Here is a 15,346-nt window from a genome sequence, read left to right as displayed (position 1 = left end):
CTTCCTCCCAGTATCTGACTTGGTGCTGTTTGGGTCTTATGCGTGGTACTGTACCTGTCCCTGAATAGGGTACTAGAGTGCCGTGGGTCACTGCTGTAGATGGGAGAGTGGGTCACCATGATGGGAAGCCCCAAGAATGAGATGAGTGGAGGGAGATATGAGTACATCCTCAAGGAAGAGAAGGAGTTCAAGAGGTACAGGGCAGACAGAAGCAGCAGATGGTCGCTCCACCCCACCGCTCTCTTCCACTTCACCAAGAATCCTGCCCCTCTATTCCCCCTAAGAACCTCCTTCCTAGTTTCTGCCACTCTTTAATCATTTCCAGTGGAGGAAGATATCTTGACATATTTTGCTGAATGTTTAAAAGAACACACCCATCTTCCCATTGTATTTCCATCCCCATCAATTATCAAGGCTTTCTCTTTGGGTCCTTCAAGCATTTGATAGCATCTCATACCATCTTGCTTGAAAGATTTATTTAAATTGCCTTGGAGTGACAAGCTTAAGCGCAAGGGTGGTAAATGGCAGGAGGGGAAGGCAGCCACCTGTCAAGGGAGAGAGTGTTGGAAATGTTCATTAATGGGAGGGAGGACAAGAAGTATGTGGGTGATGAGGTCTGGGGAAGGTTCAGGTGCTGGGGGCACAGGCAGGGAAGACAGTGCAGGCAGGAACTGGGAGATGAGTTAGCCACAGCCACTTTAACTTTTTTTAAAGAAAAGTGCAGGTTGGAATTTTGGAATGTTTGTGGATTAGGGAAGAGTTTGGGGGTAGAGGGTGCTAAAGACAGCGTTGGCTACATATGGCAAAGTCTCCAATGCCAGAAGCACATGTCTGGAATATCATTTCCTAGACCTGGATCCGACTTCCTCCTGGCTGCCCTTCTCACACAAACTTCCTATCCAGGGATGGAAAGGCACAGGTATCACACTGCTTGGGTTGATGTCACTCCCTGCTTAGAGCGGTGGGAGGGGAATGGACATTTGTAGAGCTCTTATTGTGTGTTGAGTATTTTGCTCCCATGCATTCAATTAAACCTCACACCAAACCTATTACGTGAGTATAATCATCTCCAGGTCTCAGATGAGGAACCAGGGCTCCAACAAAAGCTAAGTAACTCCCACAAGATCACCTAACTCGTCAGCAGTAGAGCTGTGATTCAAACTCAGGCTGTTTGACTGCAGAGCTGGCAGTCTTCATCCATCCATCCATCATCCGTCTATTCATAATCTATCCATCATCTACCCATCTATTATCCATCCATTCACCCATCCATCCATTAACAAATATTTATGGAGCATCTGCTTTGTGCCAGATGCAGTGCTAGGCACAGGGGATACAGTGAGGAAACAAGATAGATACAGTCCTTACTCTCATGGAGCTTGCAATATAGTGGGATGAAGAAGGCAAAAAACAAACAGATACATGACGATATGTTGTGAAAAGCAAGACGGAAGATAGTGAAGCATGGTTAGAGAAAAGCATGAAGGGTAGGCAAGGTCAGGGCTAGAGTGAGGCACATGAGGCACCTAGGATGAGAAATCTTGGCAGGCACCCACTTTCAGGCTCCTGCAAGTGCAGGGTTTGTCACCTGCATGACCTTTCTGCCTTAAACTTTGCACCCTTAGGTGCGTTCCTTGACTCACCCTAGTCCTACCTCTGCAGACAGGGGGTCATGGAGGGCAGGTGACACTTGAGCAGAGATCATAAAGAGAGATCAGGTGCTCTTAGAATGGACCAGGTGGAGTGTGGCATCTGGAGTGTGAGCTTCGAGAGGGACTGAGAAGAGTTCATTAGGGAGAAGACATCCTTGCATCCTGCCTATGCCACAGACTGGAAGAGTGCAGGGGACTGAGAAAGAATGAGGAAGTGGTGACGGAGGTCTGAGGATAGATGTTGATGGAAGGTATCTCCAAGGCAACTGGAGCTCACAGTCAATGGCTGCTGCAGGATTGCAAGGCTTCTAGTCAAGGACAAGAACTCTCCAACAACACAACTGTGCTAGATGCTGATATTCATAAAAAGGGGGAGGGAGTCTGTCCAATCCCTATAATTTTAATTTGGGTCAATCCATCCATGCATTATGCACCCAGGAATAACAATGGCAACCCTGAGAATTTAATAGATACGAGGAACTGTTCTAAATGCTTTCCCTATACTGACTCATGGTACCTGCCACGATATGAATAGACACAATCATTATCTCATTTTACAGGTGAGTGAACTGAGACACAGAGCGAATAAGTGACTTGCCCAAGGTCATACAGCTAGTAAGTGGCAGAGCTGAGATTTGACCTCAGGCAGCGTGACTCGAGCCTGTGCACTTAGTTGCCTTACCTTCTGCTTCTTGATGTCACTGGAACTCAAGAGGAATAAAGACATACCTGGGCCCACTTTGCTCATGGCAGAAGGCTGAAACTCACCTGTTGTCATCCTTTTGACTCAATGTGGACTTGGGGCCCTTTGCTCAAGACCTCTTTCTTTGTCTCCCATTTCTCATCTAGTGGGTCTGACACTCCAAATAAGCCCTCTTTAGATGTGATCTTGCACTCACCTTCCAGTCCTTCCATTCTATCTACTCCAGGACCCTCCCCTCTGTGATTCAGCCCCTGCAGCCCCTGGGAGCACCAGTCAGGGAGACTGAGGCTTCAAGACTATATTGGTCATGATTTTTGGTTTTAAGTTCCAAAAACCCTAGTAAACCAGCTGAAAACATAAATAGTTCATTCTGGGCTCATGTAACTGGGGAGGGTGGAGGTAAACTTGACCTGAGATTGCTCTATCCTTGATATCCACTCTCCCCTTCTTCCTTTCAGATACAGAGCCCCTTCTCTGTTGGTTCTTGGCCACCTATCCAGAGCCTACATCCCCAACTTTCTTTCCACTGAGGTGTCACCATGTCTAGGTTTTGGCCAATAGGATAGGAACTGAAGTGACCAGTTTCTGTTTCATGACCTTAAAACTGAAGTTCTTGCTCTCCTGTTTCTCAAGGGCTGGAATGTAGAAGTGGACTTTTGGCCACGTGGATGAGGAATTGAAGCAGTCAGTTCTGATCTAGAGATGGAAGGCGCCTGCTGAGGACAGCAGGGCTGCTTGGCACCCTGGGTCCCTGAATGGCTCTGTGGAGCACTGCCTGATGACCCACCCTGGACTGTTGCCTGAGACAGAAATAAACTTTTATCTTGTTTCAAACACTGCATTTTGGTGTTTCCTTGTTCAAGCAACTTATCTACTATGCCATATTCCAACAACTGTAATACTAGCAAATATTTGCTTTTCTCACTGAGTTTTTATGTTTTGTAGAGAGACATCCTCCCCATGGCAGAGAAAATAGCTGCACTCAGCCCCAGGCCCACATCTTTCCTTTTTTTTTTTTTTTTTTTTTGAGATGGAGTCTCACTCTGTTGCCCAGTTTGGAGTGCAGTGGCGCGATCTTGGCTCACTGCAAGCTCCACCTCCCGTGTTCACACCATTCTCCTGCCTCAGCCTCCTGAGTAGCTGGGACTAAGGTGCCCGCCACCCCGCCCGGCTAATTTTGTATTTGTATTTTTTAGTAGAGACGGGGTTTCACCATGTTAGCCAGGATGGTCTTGATCGCCTGACCTTGTGATCCACCCATCTCAGCCTCCCAAAGTGTTGGGATTACACGCATGAGCCACTGCACCTGGCCTGGCCCACATCTTCTTAATTTAGCTACCTAAGCAGAAAGAATGAGCTTTTTTTCTCTTTACAGCCATCTCTCAAGAAGAGGCTTGGTTGGCCCTGCTTGGCCCACATACCATCACTAGGGCCAGGGGACGGGAACTATGATTGGCTAGGCTTGGATCATGTTGCTTGAGCAGGTCTGTCAATAGTCACAGCACAGCCTCATGGAATGGGGAGGGCAGTTCCCATAGAAAATAGGCTGCTTTTACCAGAAGCAGCAGGTAAGGGACACATAATAGGCAAAATTAGTAGGCTCCCATGACAACCGCTTAGTATCTGCATGATCTTGGGCTTGTTACAAAACCTAAGCCTCAGTTTCCTCATTTGCAAAATGGGGGCACCTATCTCACAGGGTTGTAAAGATAAAAATAAGAAAATGTATGTAAGGCACTCAGCGCAAAGCCCAACCCATAATAAGTGCTCAATAAAAAAGATAGCGATGATTTTTACTTTTATTTATTTATTTTTGAGATGGAGTCTTGCTCTGTTGCCCAGGCTGAAGTGCAGTGGAGTGATCTTGGGTCACTGCAACCTCCACCTCCTGGGTTCAAGTGATTCTTGTGCCTCAGCCCCAGTAGCTGGGATTATAGGCACATACCACCACACCCAACTAATTTTTGTATTTTTAGTAGAGACAGGGTTTCACCATGTTGGTCAGCCTGGTCTCGAACTCCTGGCCTCAAGTGATCCGCCCGCCTCGGCCTCCCAAATTGCTGGGATTACAGGTGTGAGCCACTGTACCTGGCCTATTTTTATTTTTGAATCGCTGTCTACATTCAACTTTGCTGAGTGGTAAAGAGAATTAGCGGAATTTTGGAGAGGTGTAAAGTTATGGAAAATCTATGGCCCCTCCTCTCAGCTTGGGGGAATTGACAAGCTGACCAAATGAATCCGAGAGCTGTGTGGTGAGGGCTATGTGCAGAGAGGGTGTCATGGGAGCCCACAGGATGGGGGACTGAGGGAATCCCCCAGAGAAGGCCAGGCCCTTTTGAATCTTGAATTTTTCAGTGTTTCCTGTATTTTGGGAAGTGGGTCTTTCCCGTTATCTGTAAAATAAACACATGCTAAGTTTAGATAGACTGGCCAAAAGTCTGTAAGTTCCCGTAAAAATGAAGCATCTAGACCAGAGGTTCCCAAGGTGAGGAGCTTGTTAGCAATGCACATTCTTGGTTCCCACCCCAGACATGCCGATCAGACAGCCTAACCAACCTTCCAGGTGATGCTGGTGCCCACTCATGTTTGAGAACCACTGGTCTAGACGAGTGTCAGGTGTGAAGAGTGAGGGACTCTTTAAACCTCACCAGGGCAGAGATACTTAAAAGCCACCTTCTCAGAGAAATGGCAGTGCCCCAGCTACCACTCACCAGCAGCCCAGGGAGGGGGAGTGACTTAGCTCAGGTCATCCAAGGGCGAGCCTGTGCACAGAGGGGCTTCTCATTCCCACTCTGAAGCTCTTCTCTTGACTATTTTATGAATCTATTTGTGAGACCTGGGAGAAGGAAGGGCCTATAACTTCCTTCTCTGTGTCAATGAGATCTGCTGAAGATTCCTACAACACTTACATCCAGTTTTTTTTCGGGGAGGGGGGAGGGAGGGGACAAAGTTTCACTCTTGCTGCCCAGGCTGGAGTGCAGTGGCGCCATCTTGGCTCACTGCAACCTCCGCCTCCTAGGTTCAAGCGATTCTCCAGCCTCCTGAGTAGCTGGGACTACAGGTGCACACCACCACACTCAGCTAATCTTTGTATTTTTAGTAGAAATGGGGTTTCACTATGTTGGCCAGGCTGGTCTCGAACTCCTGACCTCAGGTGATCCACCCGCCTTGGCCTCCCAAAGTGCTGGGATTACAGCGTGAGCCACTGCGCTGGGCCTACATCCCATTTTTAAAGTCCAGTTTGCGATGTCAGATCCCTCCAAGATGGAAAATGAATTTGAAACGGGAGGTATCCAAGTCAGAACCCTTACACCAAGCCCTCGGGAGCCAGACGACAATAAAGAAGGCGAAGTAGAGGAAAAGGTTATAAAAATGTTTAGTCTTTGCTTTATTGAGTTACAACAAATGAGCAACAAGTTAGAAAAATTGGTTTTATTCAAACTTCCTAGCGTTTGACTTGTGCGGTGTACTCAAATGGGGGGCAGTGTGGGAGGGGGAGGGATTGCAACCAGAATTCATACTGCAACACGTACACCAGATATGTCTCTTGGTTTTCCTTCTTTTAAAAGTTAGGACTAACTGAAAAAGTGCACTCAGGTATCTAAAATTGTCCCAAAACAAACACACACACAAACAAAAAAAATCAATTCATGGTGAGGCTTTGAGCTAAAATCTTGTCAAATACCACACCGAGAAAAGGCAGTGAAGAAGAGAAATGAAAACCAAAGCCATTCACCTCTGTACCCTCCAGATAGGAAGATCTTATTGTTGTTGTTTTAATGTCACAATAGTACTGATCATGCTAACAGAGGCGGGAGCCTCTTCTGCTGGTATTTAGAAAGGTGCTTAAAGAAGTCAGCCACCTGCTACCCAGTTCTCCCAGGGCTGGCTGGGCACAGCCTGGCCCAAGAGGCCGAGCAGTTGAGAAGCCAGATCCCCTCTTGGCAGTTCAGAAAGCCTTGTGTGGGGCTAAGGCAGGGACCCCCAAAAAGGCAGCCAGGGGAAGAACTGGAAAGGAATTTGATTTGGAAGATCTGCCGTCTGTCACCTCTCTCCAAGTTGAGACAGGGGCCTGGATTTCAGCCCTTCCTGCCGAGAAATCTCCCAAATTTCAACCTACCTTTAAAAATAAAGTCTCCCTACTTAAAATCCAGTAGATATCATGGCACTAATACTAACACCCCTTTCCCCAAATTAATAAAACAAAAATAAAAAAAAGAAAAAGAGAAAAGAGAAAAGCAAGGTGGTTAGCCCTCCCTCCTGAAAAAAACCTTACAATGGTAGTGCTGGAAAAGGAAGTTGCCCTTGATTAAAAAGGTAACAAAATTCCCACATTGTACAAATCGGTTCCAGTATAGCAAGAGGTGAGGGCTAGGGCAGAGGAGCAAACTATGTACAAGGACCCATTGAAAACGCAGTAGTAGGACTTTGGCACTATGAACAATTCCCACCGGTCCTCTGGGAGGTGCGTCTGAGAGTCGCTGGGCTTCCCGCACCCTCCAGGCACACGCGAGCTAAGTAGTTCCACTTGGAGTCACTGGCAAGGGTGGCCCATGGCTGGGGAGAGACCATCTCTTCTTTCTTCAAAGACGGAGCATCCCGTTGATCAGCACAGCAGTTCTAACAGACTTCCCTAGAAGACACAAAACCACAGAGTCAAGATGTCAGGCAAATGACCATTGTTCCCTGGGGGGAAGGCATCATGGTTTGCTTCTTCCTGGCTCTCCTGGGTTGGGGTGGGGGCCTTCCAAAGTCATCCTGGGGCTTGGAAGAGAGACACATGCCCTTCACGTACGGGGCCTGTTGTAAAGAAACGAGTGAGTGTGTTTTCTGAGCACAGTCCGCCATAATAGGAAAAGCCTCCAGAATCAGGCCTTTGAAAACAGAGTGACTTTCTGGGCAAGTGAAGGTGGTGGCCTGTGATTCTTTTCATCCTTACAAGACCCTTTTATTATTCCTAGAAAGTCAACCAGTCCCAGTGGCTCCTAAAAGGCCCTGGAGTCAGACAAATCTGGATTTGGGTCCTAACTTCTCCCCTTAGTGGCTGCAGGGCTGTACCTATAGGACTTGATCACTCTAGGGCTTAGTTTTTGCTTCTGTATAACAGGGATGACACTAGCACCCACCTTAGAAAGTTGCTGCGATGATGCCATGCGTTGATGTACACAACAGTATTTGGACTAGTGCCTGGCACATGGTAAATATTGTAGATACTTCTGCTGTTTTTATTAGATGGAGCCTTTTCCAAATGTGGTAGGATATAGAAGAGTGATAAGATGAGGCATTGTAAATGTGTTTTTATTTAATGTTTATATGAATTCTAAGAGGTGTAAATATTATTATTATTCTTATTTTACAGTTGAGGAAACTGAACATATAGGGGCCTAATAAGTTTCCCAAGATCACACAGCTAGTAAGTGGCAGAGCCAAGATTCAAACCCAGGTAATCTCTAGAGTCTGTGCACTTAATAAACAGAATTATTAAGAATCAGTAGGAAGAAATGTTTAATTCTTATACCCTTGGAAGTAATGAAAATAGTCCAAGGACCTTGTTATAGGTGGAATGGTGTCCCCCCAAAAGTATATATTGAAGTCCTGATTCTCAGTACTTCAGAATGTTACCCTATTAGAAATGCCTTTAGAGAGGTAATACAGTTAAATCAAGTGAGAATGAGGCCATCAGGGTGGACTCTAATCCAACATGACTAGTGTCCTTACAGAAGGGGGAAATTTGGACACAGAGACAGATGTGCATAGAGGGAAGATGTGAAGACTCACACACAGGGAAGAGACCATGCGATGATTGAGGCAGATATTGGGCTGACGCATCCACAAGCTAAGGAATGCAAAAGACTGTCGGCAGACACCAGAAGCTGGGAGATGGGCACAGAACAGACTCCCGCACAGCCCTCAGAAGGAAGCAACCATCACAGACTCCCTGATTTTTGTCTTCTGGCCTGCAGAACTGTGAAACAATAAACTTCTATTGTTTTGAGCCATCCAGTTTGCAATACTTTGTGGTAGGTAGAGGAAATGGGGACAGGTCTCCATCATTACTTTTGTCTCCTCCCAAGATCTAGAGATCCTGGGAAAGGGATCCAAGCAAGGCTCAGGTCTCTAGAGGACACAGCCAGTATTCCATGACAGGCTAGAAGTTTTTCAGATCTGTAGATTCTCGGAGCCACTGGCCTTTTCTTTGCCTCCCTCCTGGTAAGGCTGTTTGGCTGAGAAGGCCCTGAGAAGGGTTTTTTTTTTTTTTTTTTTTTTTTTTTTTTGTACAGGGGCCAACAGCAAGGAGAGTGGACTTCTCAGCCAGAGGCATCAGCTGATCATCGATAATGCCATTCATGCCTAACGTCTGGATGTTAAATGCACCCACATTCCCTAGATGCTCCTGGGAGTAAGATTGAATATTGGAGTTAAGAAACCAATTTATAAAAGAAAAGTCTGCAGATAAAACCAGATTCCAGGGGTGTCCTTAGAATGTGGACTACCTAAAAGTCATCCAGCCAAAGTCACCAAGTTGTAAACACTGCAGGGATCCTTATAGGTGATGTTGTCAAGATCACTCATTTCACCACGAAAAAAAAAAAAAAAGGAAGCTCAGGAGGAAAAGTGCTTTCTCTTAGGCCACGGCCTGCTCAGTGGCATGCTCAAAAACAAGAATGATCATGACTCTCCCTCCAACAGTGAGAGTAGCTAGTTTCTCACACCAGGCCCCATGCTAAGTGGTAATACGGCTCATCTCATCTACTCCTTACAGTGACTGGCAGGTGATTGGTAGACCCACTTCATAGCGAAGAAATGGAGGCTTAGAGAGATTAAATGTTGTGCTTCACATTAGGTAACCAGTGAGTGGTGGAGCCCGACTCCACCTTGGCCAGTCCAACTTCAGAGCCTCCTGATTCTTAATTGCTCCTCCCTGTACCTATTTTGGGTCCAGGTCATGCACAGCCTCTCCATGCACAGAGCTAGGTAGCAATTGAAGAGAGCATGGTGGCTTCAAAGGTAGGGGGCTGGGGCACCCAGTGAGGACCACGAGCCTTATTGCTGATCCCAGGCAGAGCCACATGCACTCCCTGGGTTGGCACAGTAGCCCACGGTCAGCCTCTGCCGGTGCTTTCCAAGAAACAGGGTTTTCCCCAGCAAATGGGGACTTCCACCACCTTTGGGAGGGAGGCTGCCACTGATTGGATGTCCCCCTGAACACTTCCAGATCCTAGGAGACAAGGCCCAAGGCGGGAAGACAGCTACCGATGTTCTTTCTCCCAACCCGGCTAAAGAACGTTGGGTCAGCACAGGACTGCAGGATGGGGTGGAAAGAGCTGTGGAGTTGGAGAAAGCTGGGATCCAGGATCTGCCACTTCCTGGCTACGTGCTGAGGTTGGTTACTTAACCTCCCAGAGTCTCACTTCCATTGCACAGAGCCCATGGGCTGCTGGCAGGGTTACAGACAGGGTGCAAAGCAAGCAGGCTGACCCCGCCATCCGCTCCCTGTGGAGTCTGGCCCATGCAGCATACTCAACAGGCATTTGTCAATGAATGGAAAATGGAAAGTGAGCATAGTGCTGTCAGAGGAGTGGCTGTGACCCAAGGGTGGTGACAAAGTCCACATTTCAGGATTGCTGTTCTATAGAGCATTGCAGTGCTTTGGGCTGTATGGCTCTTGCTAACTCCCCTGGGCTTCTCTCAGAGTCCTATTACCTGGTCAGAGACAGTCACCCAGCAAAGGGCCAGTGCCTCATCCTAGAGTACCTCTCAGAGCCCTGGAGGACGCTGCAAGGCCATCGGGCAGGCATTTCCTTATGGCCTCTGGGACATTTCTACCACGTGATGTCCAGGCTCTCGGTGAACACGTCCCAGGATGGGAACCCACTGCCTCCCACCCTCCCTTTCTGTCTTGGGGAAAACCTGGAATGTTAAGAAGTACTAATTCTTTAGCAAAATCTGCTTCTCTGTTACTTTCCTCATTGGAGAAACAAAAACATTAGAATTGTTTTCCCATGTGACAGCTTTCGTTTCTGTTTATCTTTAATTTTCCCAGGAGAACTTTCCCTAGGGCCCTAGGGACTTGGGAGTGAGTAACACTGCACTCCAGGAGAAAGGAAAACAAACACTGAGAGAGTGATTGATTATCTCTCCATAACATTTTTTTTGAGAGGTGTAGCAAGGTTTATTGCTCATTTGCCAAGTGCCTGTTATCTGCTAAACATTTTGTTCCATTGTCATCTGGCTTCTATTTTTGTTACGGACAAACCTGTCAGTTTAACTGTAGTTTCTCTGTAGGCAACGTCTTTTCTTTCTGGTTGCATTTTTTCCCTCTTTGCCCTAGCTTTATTGACGTATAACTCGTTTGCAGAAAGCCGCACATAATGGATGTAATTTAGTGAGTTTGGGCATATGCATACACTCATGTTACTGTCACTACAATCCAGTAACAAACATAAAGTTTGCTTGTGTCTATTTTGGGGGGGGGCAGTGGGGAGGTAAGGATATAACATGAGATCTGCCCTCTGAACACATTTTGAAGTAAATATCTTCCTATTAACTACAGGCACTATGTTGTACAACATACCTCCAGAAGTTACTCATCTGTATAACTGCAACTTTACACCCATTGTATGAAAATTCCCCACATCCCCCTGCCCCATCCCCTGGTCAACATCACTCCACTGTCTATTTCTGTACTGCTCCATAATATTTCTTTTTTTTTTTTTTTTTTGAGACAGAGTCTTGCTCTGTCACCCAGGCTGGAGTGCAGTGGCATGATCTTGGCTCACTGCAATCCCCACCTCCTGGGCTCAAGCAATTCTCATGCCTCAGCCTCCCGAATGGCTGGAACTACAGGTGTGTGCCACCACACCCGGCTCTAATTTTTGTATTTTTAGTACAGGTGGGATTTCACTATGTTCGCCAGGCTGGTCTCGAACTCTTGGCCTCAAGTGATCCACCTGGCTTGGCCTCCCAAAATGCTGAGATTACATGCGTGAGTCACTGTGTCTGGTCTGCTTCATAATATTTCTTTTTCTTTCTTTTTTTTTTTCCAAGACGGAGTCTTGCTCTTGCTGCCCAGGCTGGAGTTCACTGGTGCAATCTCGGCTCACTGCAACCTCTGCCTCCCAGGTTCAAGTGATTCTCCTGCCTCAGCCTCCCAAGTAGCTGGGATTATAGGCGCTCACCACCATGCCTGGCTAATTTTTGTATTTTTAGTAGAGACGAGGTTTCACCATGTTGGCCAGGCTGGTCTTGAACTTGTGACCTCAGGTAACCCACCCGCCTTGGCCTCCCAAAGTGCTGCGATTACAGGCATGAGCCACTGTGCCTGGCCTGCCTCATAATATTTGAGTTCAAACTTTCATTTCTTTTATTGAGGGTAGGGGGCACAGTCTGATTTTTAACTAGAATTTAAAAAGGGGAAATGTGTTGGCCTGGAGGAAGATTAAGCAACTTCCCAGTGGATGACAAAAACTCCGTGCCATCCCAAATTGTCTGTACACCAGGCTTGGGTCAGTTTTGGCCACATCCCGCCAAAGCTCTCCTTCCCTGCGTGGTTTGAAGGGCCTCTAGGGTTGGGGAACTTGCTGAGACCCACAGGCCAGGTATATATTCCTCAAGCTGCTTGCAGGGAGGCTCAGAGACAGTAGGAATGCCTTTCCTGCTCCTGGCCTATCAGTGCATATTGGCCAGGGGAATTTAATAGAACCAGAGCAAATGGAACTGTATTTTAAACTCACTGGGCAGATTCCCCAAAGTGCTTACATGTGTGGGTGTAGGGGTGGATTTGAATTCCAGCTCCACCACTTTTTACCTCAAAGACTTGCATGAGCTACCTTTCTGCACCGCCTTCTCATCAGCCCTAAATAAAGAAACTAACATGAAGCCCTGCCCAAGGAGAGTCTGAGCTCAGACTCGCCTAACCCTGCCCCCACCTGATGGTTTGTCTCTACCTGCCCTGGTAGCTGAAGAAAAAAGACATAATCTTTTGGAAGTTCAGTGGTCCTGTCCATTGCCTAAGAAACCTGAGTACTCATCCTGGCCAATGTAGGGCAGAATTATATCCCCTTCTACTACTGCAGCTGGCGCTTTCCTGAAAGCACCACCTCCCGGCTGGAGGCCAACCAACTCAAACCATTACAGCAACTCATAACAGAACAACCTTGCTTCAAAGGAGCAAACAACAGCTAATGCCACTACCTGCAACATCCTGGCTAACCAGAAGTCCTGAGTCTGTCCATGCAATTTTACTGCTGGTGTAACCAGCATTTGAGAAAACCACTGCACTAAACAAAACTACAATCAAGGACTCCCAGAGTCCACTTCACTCCCATGCCACCTCCACGGGAGCAGGTGCTGGTATCCAAGACTGGGAGACCTGAAGATGGATCACATCACAGGACTCTTTACAGACATTCCCCAGCACCAGCCTGGAGCCCAGCAGCCCCACTGGGTGGCTAGACCCAGAAGGGCAATAATAACCACTGCAGTCTGGCTCTCAGGAAGCCCCATCCCTAGAGAAAGGGGGAGAGCAACACATCAAGGGATCACCCCATGGGACAAAAGAACCTGAACAGCAGCCCTTGAGTTCCAGATGTTTCCACTGAAACAGTCTACCTAAATGAGAAGGAAACAGAAAAGTAATTCTGGTAATAATGATAAAACAAGGTTCTAAAACACTCCCATAAGATCACACTAGCTCTCTAGCAATGGACTCAAACCAAGATGAAATCTGAATTGCCAGAAAAAGAATTCAGAAGGTTCATTATTCAGCTACTCAAGGAGGCACCAGGAAAAGGTGAAAACCAATTTAAAGACATTGAAACAACAATACAGGATATGGATGAAGTCTCTAGAGAAACAGATATCATAAAGAAAAGACAGTCACAACTTCTGGAAATGAAAGACACATTTAGAGAAATGCAAAATACACTGGAAAGTTTTAACAACAGGATCAAACAAGTAGAAGAAATAGCTTTAGAGCTTGAAGACAAGGCTTTTGAATTAACCCAACCTGACAGAGACAAAAACTAATTAAAAAAAATGAACAAAGCCTCCAAGAAATTTGGGATTACGTGAAATGACCAAACATGAGAATAATGGTGTTTCTGAGGAAGAAGAGAAATCTTAAAGTCTAGAAAATTTATTTGAGGGAATAATCAAGGAAAACTTCCCTGGTCTTGCTAGAGATCTAGATATCCAAATACAAAAAGCTCAAAGAACACCCAGGAAATTGATCACAAAAATATCATCACCTAGGCACATGGTCATCAGGTTATCTAAAGTCAAGATGAAGGAAAGAATCTTAAGACCTGTGAGGCAAAAGCATCAGGTAACCTATAAAGGAAAACCTATCAGATTCACAGCAGATTTCTCAGCAGAAACCCTGCAAGCCAGAAGTGACTGGGATCCCATCTTTAGCCTCCTTAAACAAAATAATTACCAGTGAAGAATTTTGTATCCAGTGAAACTAAGTTTCATAAATGAAGGAGATATAAAGTCTTTTTCAGACAAACAAATGCCGAGAGAATTCACCACTACCAAACCAGTGCTACAAGAAATGCTAAAAGGAGTCCTAAACCTTAAAACAAAACCCCAAAATACACTAAAATAGAACCTTCTTAAAGCATAAATCTCATTGGACCTATGAAACAGTAACACAGTGAAAAAAAAACCAAGGTATTCATGCAACAACTAGAATGTGAATAGAACAGTACCTCACATCTCAATGCTAACACTGAATGTAAATGGCCTAAAGGCTCCGTTTAAAATATACTGAATGGCAGAATGGATAAAAATCTACCAATCAAGTATCTGCTGTCTTCAAGAGACTCACCTAACACATAAGGATTCACATAAACTTAAGGTAAAGGAGTGGAAAAAGATATTCCATGCAAATGGAAACCAAAAGTGGGCAGGACTAGCTATTCTTATAGCAGACAAAACAGACTTTAAAGCAACAACAGTTAAAAAAGACAAAGAGGGACATTATATAATGATAAAAGAATTAGTTCAATACGAAAATATTATAATCCTAAATGTATGTGCACATAGTACTAGAGCTCCCAAATTTATAAAACAATTACTACTAGACCTAAGAAATGAGACAGACAGCAACTCAATAATAGTGGGGACTTCAACAGTACACTGACAGCACTAGACAGGTCATCAAGACGGAAAGCCAACAAAGAAACAACAGACGCAAACTACACCGTAGAACAAATGGGCTTAGCAGATATTTTCCGAATGTTCTACTCAACAACTGCAGAATATACATTATTTTCATCAGCACATGGAACATTCTCCAAGACAGACCATATGATAGGCCACAAAACAAGTCTTAATAAATTTAAGAAAATTGAAATTATATCAAGTACTCTCTCAGACCACAGTGGAATAAAATTGGAAATTAACTCCGAAAGGAACGGTCAAAATTATACAAATACGTGGAAGTTAAATGATACGCTCTTGAATGATCCTTGGGTCAACAATGAAATCAAGATGGAAATTAAAAAATTATTTGAACTGAACAATAATAGTGATGCAACTGATCAAAACCTCTGGGATACAGCAAAAGCAGTGCCAAGAGGAAAGTTCATAGCATTAAGTGTCTACAATCAAAAAGTCTAAGAGCACAAATAAACAGCCTAAACTCACACCTCAAGAAACTAGAGAAACAAGAACAAACCAAACCCAAACCCAGCAGAAGAAAAGAAATAACAAAGATTAGAGCAGAACCAAATGAAATTAAAAGAAAAAAACAACTCAAAAGATAAATGAAACAAAAAGCTGGTTCTTTGAAAAGATAAACAAAATTGATAGACCACTTGTGAGATTAACAAAAAAAAAAAAGAGAGAAGATCCAAATAAACTCAATTAGAAACAAAAATAGGAGATATTACAACCAATACCATAGAAATACAAAAGATATTCAAGGCTTCTATGAACACCTTTATGAGCATAAACTAGAAAACCTAGAGGAGATAAATAATCCTGG

At 45.2% G+C, this 15,346-nt stretch overlaps 1 protein-coding gene across 2 annotated transcripts in view; it reads right to left on the bottom strand.

The window, feature by feature from the left end:
• Window positions 1-5,719: 5,719 nt before the first annotated feature.
• Window positions 5,720-15,346, bottom strand: part of ZHX2 (zinc fingers and homeoboxes 2) — a 193,819-nt gene continuing 184,192 nt past the window's right edge. For both annotated transcript variants that reach the window (XM_034966543.3, XM_063606886.1), the window contains exon 4: window positions 5,720-6,988. The gene's annotated coding sequence lies outside the window, so the exon portion shown is untranslated. The remainder of the gene's footprint in view (window positions 6,989-15,346) is intronic.

The sequence above is a fragment of the Pan paniscus genome, chromosome 7 (assembly GCF_029289425.2).
Source record: "Pan paniscus chromosome 7, NHGRI_mPanPan1-v2.0_pri, whole genome shotgun sequence".
NCBI classification, from domain to species: Eukaryota; Metazoa; Chordata; class Mammalia; order Primates; family Hominidae; genus Pan; species Pan paniscus.
This window is presented reverse-complemented; position numbering and strand designations above follow the sequence as displayed.